This window comes from Vulpes vulpes, chromosome 15, assembly GCF_048418805.1.
Source record: "Vulpes vulpes isolate BD-2025 chromosome 15, VulVul3, whole genome shotgun sequence".
In the NCBI taxonomy this organism is placed as follows: domain Eukaryota; kingdom Metazoa; phylum Chordata; class Mammalia; order Carnivora; family Canidae; genus Vulpes; species Vulpes vulpes.
Window position 1 is genome coordinate 50,151,765 of NC_132794.1, and position 11,801 is coordinate 50,163,565.

General features: G+C 40.6%; 1 protein-coding gene across 14 annotated transcripts in view; it reads right to left on the reverse strand.

Moving 5' to 3' along the window:
* The window catches only part of TP53BP1 (tumor protein p53 binding protein 1), a 97,905-nt gene that overhangs the window by 85,112 nt on the left and 992 nt on the right, over positions 1-11,801 (reverse strand). For 6 of the 14 annotated variants that reach the window (XM_025998583.2, XM_072740630.1, XM_072740637.1 and 3 more), the window contains exon 2: positions 11,278-11,383. The exons of 3 other annotated variants lie outside the window; for them this stretch is intronic. The gene's annotated coding sequence lies outside the window, so the exon portion shown is untranslated. Of the gene's footprint in view, positions 1-11,277; positions 11,750-11,801 lie in introns of those variants that run through there. 5 more of the 14 variants (XM_072740633.1, XM_072740636.1, XM_025998584.2 and 2 more) reach the window with 2 other exon arrangements.

Genomic DNA, 11,801 nt, shown 5'->3' on the forward strand with positions numbered 1-11,801 from the left:
ATCATTTACGTCCTATTGCATCTTATCAGAAGACATATAACATCTGGTTGAATGTATTTTTACTTTGTTAAAATTGATAAATAGACTCAAATGTAACATTTGATAGTAACTATTTTTTTACTTGATAGTTTAGCAGTCATTGGTAATCATTACCTAGCTGCACTATTTCACTAAGAGATGCAAAAGAGTGATATTCTAATTTTAACATGCTGTCTTCATTTACTAGCTGGAATTCTTTTATAAGTAAGAACTTTTCCTTCATCAAATATTTGATTACCTAAGGAAAGGCAGGATAAATGGCTTGATTCTTTCTTTTGATTTACTAGTTTTCAAATTAATGACTTGAGATTCTCTACATAATAGGGAATAGTTCCCCAAATAATGAAATTCCTTAGCATACTCCCAAGATGACCAGTGAGATTTTTGTTTTTACTGCCACTATGAACTCATGGATTTTAACACAATTGGTGTATTCAATATACTGCAGTTATTGTTCATTTTGAAATGCATATTGTCACGTTTTTGGACTGTGGAAATCCCTTCAGATTAGGTCCAGAGCCCTTTTATTATGATTCCACTGGTCTTTGGTAGGTTTCCTGTTTTCTGTTATAATAAGATGTTCCAGGTTCATCTTGTTTGTTTCATACTCCAGATCTGGAATCAGATGCTTCTTTTCTAAGAAGCCTTAGTTCATTTTAGTAGTAAATGACTTATTTAAAGACCACAATTTGGATGGTTGGAAAACTTATTGCTAACATTGGATTGGTCATTGTTTTTGCTTTTTCCAATTAAATTTTAAAATTTCAGGGTTTTTACCCAAGTTTCTTGATTTTATATTTGTATCTCTCTTATGATCAACATCTTAGTTCCTGGTAAAGTTAACATAATTTGCTTTATTCTGTTCTCTCTCTATATCTATATATAGATGTTTCGGAAAAAATACCAATATTATCACTAATGAGACAATTAATGAAAACAGTTTAACACTTCTTTGCAGTTTATTTTTTCCTTGGGATACATCTCATTAAAAATGTACAGTTAAGACTAATGCTACATGGATGAATCTTGGAGACATTATGCTAAGGGAAATAAGCCAATCACAAAAAGACAAATACTATATGATTCCACTTCTTTGATGCACTTATATACCTTATATATTTATATAGAGTAGTAAAAATCATAGAGGTGGAAAGTAGAATGGTGACTGCTAGGATCTGGTTGCGGGAATGGGTTGCTGTTATTTAATGGGTATAGAGTTTCCGGGGGTTTTGTTTTTGTTTTTTTAAGATTTTACTTATTTATTCACGAGAGACACAAAGAGAGAGGCAGAGACATAGGTAGAGGAAGAACAAGGGTTCCTGCAGGGAGCCTGGATCCCAGGATCACACCCCGAGCCGAAGGCAGATGCTCAACCACTGAGCCACAGGTGCCCCCAAGAGTTTCTGTTTTATGAGGTAAAAAGAGGAATAGAGATGGATAGTGGTGATGGTTGCATAACAGTATGAATGTATTTAGTATCACTGAACTATGTACTGAAAATTGACTATAATGGGAAAAAATTGCTATAATGGTAAATTTTATGTGTATTTTATTTTAACGATTTATTTATTTATTTGACAGAAAGAGAAAGAGCAAGCACAAGCAGGGGGAGCAGCAGAGGGAGAGGGAAACACAGGCTTACCGCTGAGCAGGGTGCGCAATGTGGGGCTCCATCCCAGGGTCCTGGGATCATGACCTGAGCTGAAGGCAGATGCTTACCTGACTGAGCCACCCAGGCACCCCTAGTATGTAGTCTTTTATAGTCAGCTTCTTTTATTCAACATAACAGTTTTGACATTCATTCAAGACATTGCATGCATTAGTAGTTCATTCTTTTTTATTGCTCAGTAGTATTCTATCGTATATATGTTCCACATTTTGTCAGTTCTCCTATTGATGGATATTTGGGTTGTTTTAAGACCATCATAAACAAAGCTGCTATGAATATTCATTAATAGGTCTTTTGTGAACATGTGTCCATTTCTCCTGTGTAGTTATCTAAGAGTGGAACAGCTAGGTCCCAGGATAGGTATTTGCTTAACTTTATATAAATTGCCGGGGGGGGCGGGCGGGGCGTGGGGGCACCTGGGTGGCTCAGACACTTAAGAGTCTGCCTTCAGCTCAGGTCATGCTATCAGGGTCCTAAGAGTGAGCCCCGCGTCAGGCTCCCTGCTCAGCAGGGAACCTGCTTCTCCCTCTAACCATCCCCCTGCTTGTGTTCTCTCTCTTTATCTCTCTCAAATAAATAAAATCTAAAAAAAAAAAAAAAAGAAAGAAACTGCCAAGGATGCCTGGATAGCTCAGTAGTTGAGTGTTGCCTTTGGCCCAGGTCATGATCCCAGGGTCCCGGGATCGAGTCCCGCATCAGGCTCCCCACAGGGAGCCTGCTTCTCCCTCTGCCTGTGTATCTGCCTCTTTCTATGTGTCTCTCATGAATAGGTTAAAAAATATATAAGAAACTGTCAGTTTTTCAAAAAGTTGTATAATTTTATACTCCCACTAACAACATGAGAAAAATTCAGGTGCTGCACATCTAAGATTTGGTATTGTCATTGTAAAGTAGTATCTCATTGTGTTCTTTAGTAAACATTATAGATCATTTATGTACAATAAAATGTGCTATTATAAGTGTAGCATTTGATAAGTTCAACAAGTGCATGTATGTGTATATGTGTGTGTGGCCACCACTATAGTCAAATATAGAACATTTTCATCACCCCAGAAAGTTCCCTTATGTCCCACACCCCATCCCCAAACAACCACTTACTTGCTTTCTATCACTGTAGATTAGTTTTTCCCATTCTGGAATTTCATATAAACTTATTGATGCAGTATGTACTTGCAGCAACCATGAAAACACACCACTGAAATCTGCTTCCAGGGAGCACAAATGACTAATGACTCCATCAGCTGCCACTCTGGATCTACCAACACATTTTCACCAAAGCCACACTTTCTGCAGTCTGATCCCAGCCAATGACAGAGCACAGCAGGACTACAAAAGCAGACCTAATGCTGTAATACACGAGATGCCTTCAAGGGGTGCCCTTGACTTGAAGACAATTTTTAAAAAATTTTATTTATTTATTCTTGAGAGACACAGAGAGAGAGAGGCAGAGACACAGACAGAAGGAGAAGCAGACTCCTCACAGGGAGCCTGATGCAGGACTCAATCCCGGGCCCCAGAATCACACCCTGAACCAAAGGCAGACAGACGCTCAACCACTGAGCCACCCAGCCATCCCAAAGACAATTTTTTTTTAAGATAAAAAATTTACTGAATTTTTTTTTTTCCTGCGAGGACCTGTTCTTCAGGTACATTTTAATATTCATTAGGTCTTAGGTTAATGGGTACATTAAAACGATAGATTTGCTCATTTTTTTATTTGCTCACATTTTTATTTTTATTTTTTTAAGATGTTATTTATTTATTCATAGAGACACACACAGAGAGAGGCAGAGATACAGGCAGAGGGAGAAGCAGGCTCCACGCAGAGAGCCCGACCTGGGACTCGATCCAGGGTCTCCAGGACCACGCCCTGGGCTGCAGGCGGCGCTAAACCGCTGTGCCACCGGGGCTGCCCTGCTCATATTTTTAAAGATAAAATTGGTGTATGACATTAGTTTCTGGTGTACAGCACAATAATTGAATATTTGGGGTTTTTTTAAGATTTTATTTTTAAGTAATCTCTATACCTAATGTGGGTCTCAAACTCACAACCCCTATGTCAAGAGTCACATGCTCCACCAATTGAGCCAGCTAGGCACCCCAATAATTTAATATTTGTATATACTACAGTACTTGTATACACTACACTATTTGTAGATATACAAGTAAAACCTTTCAAAAAAAATAAGTAACGGTGTCTAACTTCCAACACTATGTCATGAAAGGGCATTGCAGTTTACTCTTCTCTTTGCTCACTTGCTCTGAGAGAAGCCACCTGCCATGCCATAAGGGTACTCAAGTAGACCTAGGGAGAAGCCTACCTGAGGAGGAACTGAGGCTTCCTGCCAACAGTCATGTGACTGAGCAATATTGGAAGCAGATATCCAGCCTCAGTCAAGCCTTCAGATTACTGTAAACTCAACCAACAACTTGACCACAACCTCACAAGACACCCTAAGCTAAAATCACTCAACTAATTTGCTCCTGAGTTTCAGGTCCTTAAAAACTATGTGAGATAGTAAATATTTGCTATTTTAAGCTTCTAAATTTTGGGTTGATTTGTTTCAAATTGATAGATAAATGATATACTCCCCAGATAAATCTCTTACACATCGAATTATGTGTTGGCACTAGTTCTCCAGGAGACCAACTAACAATATTCTTTTGTATTTTGTTTCCTTTGTTCAAAATGATGTTTTTTATTTTTTGCCTAGGTTGTGTACACTTGTACTTTCTTTTATCTTATTAATAGCTGTTTTTAAAAATATTTTGTTTATTTGACAGTGAAAGAAAGAGCATAAGCAGGGGGAGCAGCAGGCAGAGGGAGAAGCCAGCTCCACTGAGCAAAGAGCCTGATGTGGAGCTCAATCCTAGAACCCTGGGATCATGACCTGAGCTGAAGGCAGATACTTAACTGACTGAGCCACCCAGGTGCCCTCTTTTTATCTTTATATTGCATGAAGATACCACAATTTGTTTATTCATTCTCCTATTGATGGACATTTGGGTTGTTTCCAGTTTTTGGCTATTACAAATAAAGCTGCTATAATCAGCCATCACAAGACTTCTTGTGGACACATGTATTTTCACTTCTCTTGGGTAAATGTCCAGGAGTGGAACTACTAAGTCACAGGATAGGTATTTGTTCAATTTTACAAGAAACTTACAAATACTTTTCTAAAGTGGTTATAATATTTTATACTACTGTTAGCAGTATATGAGAGTTCTATTTGTTCCTACTCATGCTAAAATTTGGTGTTATAGGTCTTTTAATTTTTGCCATTTTTGGATGTTAAGTGATAGTGCACTGTGGTTTTAATTTGTATTTCCCCAGGACTAATTATGAGCACTTTTTCCCGTACTTATTGGCCATATATACATCTTCTCTTGTGGCAACCACTCAAATTGTCCACTTTATAATTGGATTATTTTTTCTTTATTGATGTAGATCTAAAAAATATACTTTGGATCAAATTATTTTCAGATTGGTCATTTTGAGTTAATTTTGGTTCATACTTCTCTAAAACAGTTATATGGCTTCAAAGTCAAATTTACAAAATAAGTTAAATTTTTAAAAGTCTACTTCCCATCCCTGGCTGCTTCACAATCTGCTTCTTCTTTCCTATAGGTAACTTTTTTTTTCTTTTTAAGTTTTTGGTTTATCTTTAGAGTCATTATTTATTCTCTTTCTCTCTCATTCTTAATTTGGTCAGACAGGAAATAAGCTGGCTCTACCTTTAAAATACTGTGTGTCTAGAATCCCATCGAGTCTTACCATCTCCACTGACGTCACTTAAGTCTGAGTTACATCATTGCTCACCCATTACTTATGGCAAGATCTGTGACTGGCTTCCCACTTTAGTCCTTACGACATTTACAGTCCATTCTCTCTCTCTCTTTTTAAAAATAATTTATTTATTCATGAGAGAGGCAGAGACATAGGCAAAGACAGAAGCAGGCTCCATGCAGGGAGCCCAATGTGGGACTTAATCCCAGTTCTCCAGGATCACACCCTGGGCTGAAGGCAGATGCTCAACTGCTGAGCCACCCAGGCGTTCCCCTACAGTCTATTCTCAACACAGCAAAGTGACCCTGTAAAAAGTCTAAGCAAACCACACCACTCCTCTTTTATGAGCTTGCATATCTTCCCCATTTCACTCAGAGACAAAACCAAAGTCCAGCAGGGGCACCCAGGTGCACCTGGGTGGCTCAGTTGGTTAAGTGTCCAACTTTTGATTTCAGCTCAGGTCACGATCTCAGAATTGTGAGATCAAGCCCTACCTCAGACGCCACAGTCAGTGGGGATTCCGCTTGAGATTCTTTCTCCTTCTGCCACTCCTCCTACCCCGTACTTGCTCACATGCTCTCTCTCTCTCAAATAAATAAATCTAAAAAAAAAAAAAAAAAAAAAGGCAGGCCCTTGTGATAGGTCCCCATTATCTCCCTGATCTCATCTCATATGCTTCTTTCTCTTACTCTTCCACTCCAGCTACAATAGGCTCCAGCTATTCCTTGGGTATACTGGGCATACTGCTACTTTGTACTAGCCATCCTCTCTTTCTACAAGACTCTCCTGCCAGATATCCAAGTGGCTATCCCCCTTATTCACTTCAAGTTTGCTCAAGTCTCATATTCTCAATGAGGCCAACGCTGACCAGCCCATTTACAACTGCAACCTTTCCTGTCCCTTCACCATTCTTTCCCATCACCACTCCCCATCAGCATTCTCAGTCACCCTTTACCTTCTTTTTGGCCACAGCGCTAATCACTTTCCGACATACTATACCATTTACCTCTTTACAATTTATTATCTGTCTCCCCCACTAGAATGTAAGCTCCACAAGAGCAGGGATCTTCGTGTACTGTGTGTACTAGCACACAATAAATACTCAATAAATATTACTGAATGAATAAATAAGTAAATGAATTCCAGACATTGTTCTAAGCATATTTAACAGATTGTCCCACTTAATTTTCTTTTTTTAAAAAAAGATTTTATTTATTTACTCATTAGAGACACACAGAGAGAGGCAGAGACATAGGCAGAGAGAGAAGCAGGCTCCATGCAGGGAGCCCAATGTGAGACTTGAACCCAGGACCCCGGGATCATGATCTGTGCCGAAGGCAGACACTAAACCACTGAGCTACCAAGGCAACCCTGTCCCACTTAATTTTCAAAATAGCAATAAGGTGGGATGCAATTATTATAATTTTACAGAAGAGGAAACTAAAGGACAGACAGGATAAGCACCTTGCTCAAGTTCACACAGTTGGCAATTGCAGAAGTCAGTTTCATATAAGCAGCTATGTTTGAGTTCAGTCATACTCCTAAAATCCTTTGTGGAATGAGATGGAATGTTGTTCTACAAAGTAAAACAAAAGGGCAAAGTAAATAAATCACTAAATGAGAATGAAAGTGAACAAAGCATCCAAAGAAAAAGAGACAACCTGAACAGAAAAGATAAGAACAATCGAGGGATAGGGTGCTTGGGCGACTCAGTCAATTAAGTGTTCAACTCCTGGTTTCAGTTCAAGGTCATGATCTCAGGGTCATGAGATTGAACCCCACTTGGATTCTACGCTCAGCATGGAATCTGCTTGAGATTCTCTCTCCCTCTGCTCCTCACCTCACTCTTGTGCACTCTGAAATAAATAAATAAAACCTTAAAAAAAAAAAGAAATGACCGAGAAAGGCAAGTGGTTCAGATTAACTGACTAAGGATTAATGCAAAGTATTTGCAAGAGGTAATGTTAAAAAGAGAAGTTAGGGAATATTATAAAGGATCTTCAAGAAAGAGCTAAGAAGGAAAGGAAAAGGTAATTCTGGTCTTGTCATACCCAAGCATTCCTTCAAGGAAAGTAACTCTGTTCTACAAATACCTTTAAAAAATGATGTGGCTGAGTGGCTGAGTGGTTGAGTGTCTGCCTTTGGCTCAGGTTGTGATCCTGGGGTCCTGAGATTGAGTCCCACATCAGGCTACCCATAGGCAGCCTGTTTCTCCCTCTGCCTATGTCTCTGCCTCTCTCTGTGTGTCTCTCATGAATAAATAAAATTTTAAAAAACTAAAAAAAAATTTTTAAATGATGTAAAATTTTATTCACACATAGGCATAGGCCTCAAAACTAAGTTACACACTTAGGTTTGGATTATCTTTACCACCATCATCTCTACTACCACAAGAAAATCCTTTGAGGTTCCTGTAGTAAGAAGTAGCTTTGCTCAGAAGGCTAAAAGAAAATGTTAGCCATAGCCAAACACTAACTTCCACCTTCTGGGGCTAATGGAAGGGATAAGGAAAAAAGGTATCTATAAATGTTTCTTTTTCACTTTTGGGAATTATTTTCTTCAACAAAAGAATGTGGGAAGTGAGAGAGGAAAATGGTAAATATCTTCATTGTCCTTTTGAAATGCTCTGCAGGGAGAAAGTAAATCCAGTGCCTGTGCTTTTCCTGTTACTTAATATTAACAAATAGTAATTAGGAAAATTATCCAACAGATAATTACTCTGGGCCTCCTCTGTGTGCCAGATATAGTAATAAATGCAAATTTATCTTCCACCTCAACCTTTTTAGAGATTATTTTACTCAGTGTCTCTGCAGATAAGCCAGCTGTTCACGCTAAGAGGTGACCCCATGGCTGCCGGTATGCATTATGATCATAGTATTTTCCCCAAAAGCCAAGGATAAACCTCTGACACAGCAATCCTGTAATCCAACACGCCTCTGTCTGTGTAAAGAATGCTTTATAGGCAGAACTGAGCACAGAGTGGGAATCTGAGCTGCATGCAGCTCCTTTTGGATATTTTAGTTGATAAAACCATGCAATCCAGCAGAGCAGGCTGGAATTCTGCCAAATGAGCTCAGATCCTCAGAAAAACTAATGACATTCATCAAGCCAGAAGTGAGGGAGGAGTCAGTGTCTTTTCTTTATGAATTATCAGAGCTGGTTTAAGTCCTGTGGAGACCCTAAGCATTAAAAGCATTACAGTGCCCTCCTCTCCCACATACACATAATTCAACATGAGTGCAAGTAATCCTAATAAAGTTCTGATTTGCTCATGAGGACAATGAAATTTTTATTTTATTTTTATCTTTAAAGATTTGACTTATTTATTCATGAGAGACAGAGAGAGAGAGAGAGAGGCAGAGACAAAGGCAGGGGAAGAGGCAGTCTCCATGCAGGGAGCCCAATGGGACTCAATGCTGGGACTCCAAGATCATGCCCTGAGCCAAAGACAGACACTCAACTGCTGAGCCACCCAGGCATCCCAGGACAATGACATTTTAAAATTTAATTTAAATTTAAATGCCAAATATGAAATTATTTCCAGAAAAAAATTAGGAGATGCCCCTCCTACTTTGTTAAATATGTGCATAATTTACCAATTCCATCATTTATCACTAGATATTGTGAACTGGCAAGGGTCTGAGAATCCCTTAACTGGCTTACACTTAGCCAAGGCTACAATTAATTACCTTTCACACTGTTTTCTGTTGTGTATTCACTGTAGCGCACACCCAAGAAAAGAGCCTATAATAGTGTCTTCCATTTGCATCCCCTCTAACCTCCCCTTTCAGTGGTAGATCCCTAGTGATCCCTTCTACAATTCAAGTGTCCTTCATCACAAAAAGTTTGAAAAGTATTGGTTGTACTCACTGTATCTGCCAATCCTACATGATAAAAGAGTGTGGAAGAAACTACAGAATAAGGGAGTCCCCACAAGATCATGTTTGGTCATTCCAGTGGTCAGTGGTTATAGTGGGCTCTATAACTACCACACTTTAATGTGTGTTCCTCACAATCATGCATATCACATGTGCCCAATAATCCCTTTGGATCAGTCTTTTTTTTTTTTTTTGGACCAGTCTTTGATTGATGACATCCTTTGACTATTAGGCTCCTGCTGCAGCACACTATTCCTAAACACAAAATAGGTTTTTATATACTTTGCAATTCATGTATATATTTCTTTCATATTTTTATTCAGCTTTCTATGCCTTCTACATATGTACATCAGTGTTTTCTGTCTTGAGTGTTTTAATTCTGGAACATAAATGCTGATGTTAAACTCCATAGTTTTCTTCGTAGAGCCTTTTGCACATGGTGCTGTGTGCCATTTGATGCTTGAAAATATCTTTTTTTTTTTAAATATCTTCTGATAATATGATGATGATACCAGGATCATCATCTAATGGCTGGGATACTGTTAACCAAGGAAAGAGTAGGGTAATTAAGAGATACCTGCAGTCAATCTTTCTATGACATTTTCTGCTTTTAAAAGAACAGCCTGCTGAATGCTCATCGAGCATATATGTGCAATTTTAGTATTATCATAGTCTGCTGTTACAGCTGTAATTAACAAAACCTAATTCCAGCAGGGCCTGAGATCATAGACCTGAATTTGTGCCCTTATCATCTGATCAGTGTGTGGTCCCTCCCTATACCATCCAGATCTATTGTCTAGCCTCTTTGTCAGACTTGAAAGCAGAGCCTGTGGTTAACTGCAGCTGACCCTTATACCAAGGCCACGTGCTAGTTAAAGACCTCATCTCTACAGTTGCTATGGAAACTGTCCCCTTCTCCCTACAACCTATTCTGGCTTTCTGCCTCCCGTGGCACTCTTGTCTGATTGCGGAAGAGAAGGCCTGCACATCTCTCCAAGCTTTGCCATTTTCAGATCTGGAAATGGTGGGCTGGAGATGTAGCAGAACATGGCTTCATGTGTCATATAAGGTGAAGCACCACCACCATCTAATGTTCTGCTAGTACTCTTTATTTCTCCTTCTCTGCTACGAAAAGGATTTTCAGGGCCATATCCATTTTTTAAAACTGAGATAAAACTGACAGATATTAGTTTTCAAGTAGGGGCATTCCAAGCCGACTGCAGAGTGGACTGGCTGTTTGCTGTCACACGTGCTCCATGATAAGGACTAGGGCTGCAGTGAGGTACTTCATATGCAGTCACTGTCTAATCCTCCTCAGGGCCTCGAGAGGAGGGGGATTAGAATTAGGAACTGTACTCCTTTCTACCCTGTACTATCCCCAAAGTATAAGGCAAATGAGAGAGAGAGAAAAAAAAAGTGCTGCTGGAGCTCAAGCGTGAAAGACAGGTTCTCTATCTGATACATATATGTAGAGGATGATTCAGAATCTTGGGTAAAAGAAGATGCTGGAGTGCAGAGTAGGTGATGGGGAACAGAGGAACGGGGGAGGGAAGACCTAACAGCACACATCATACACATCATTTTTACAAGAATGATCTAGTCAGTCATAAAACAGTGGCAGCCTCCTCAGTCCTCTTTCCCATCCCCTGGTTCCTTGGTTTTGAACAGGTCAGCCCTCTTCGGTTCAAACGTCGCCCCTTCTGTTTCGAGAATTCCCCGGAGGAAGTAGCACCACTGTCTCCCAAGGTTACCCAACTCACTGTGTCACATTACTGTTGGTTGGGAAGGTCTTTCCTGCGTTTTACTCAAATCCCCCTTGCTGCAGTCTGAGCTCATTGCACTGGAGTCCTGCACTCAGCAGAGATGGAGACCAGCCAACCACTGTCTTCGGAATAACAACTCACCAGGGACTCAGGGCTGGAAGGTCATTCCGTCCCTCCAATCCTGCGCAGCCTTCCTGAGCATTCCCCGGGCCTGGGGCAATGAGGACAAGTCAATCGAGGATGGAATCTGGGACCCCGGCAGGCAGAGGCCAAAAAAAAAAAAAAAAAGTACCAGACAATGACAATACACCGGCACAGATGGAGTCAACCATACAGAGTGGGAAACAGAGAGGAGGGACAACATGGCTCCCCTCAGTGCGGGCGAGGCTGCGGAGCTGCCAGACAGGACTCATCCGGGAAGCATCCTAACTAGAAGCTTCTTCCGGCGCCGAGGCAACCGACTCGCCCTCCACCCGCTCCCTCAGAGCCCCACCCCTGCCCCAGTCCGGGTGGGAGCGCCCTGAGGAAAAGGAAAGGGGGACCGCAGGGGCAGCCACCACCCCGCGGCCGCCGGCGTCTGCAGGGCCAGAGCTTCGCCGCCCGAGCCCGCCCCTGCGGCGCCAGGGCTCCACCCCCTGGCAGGCAGCAGCCAATGAACCGGCCCT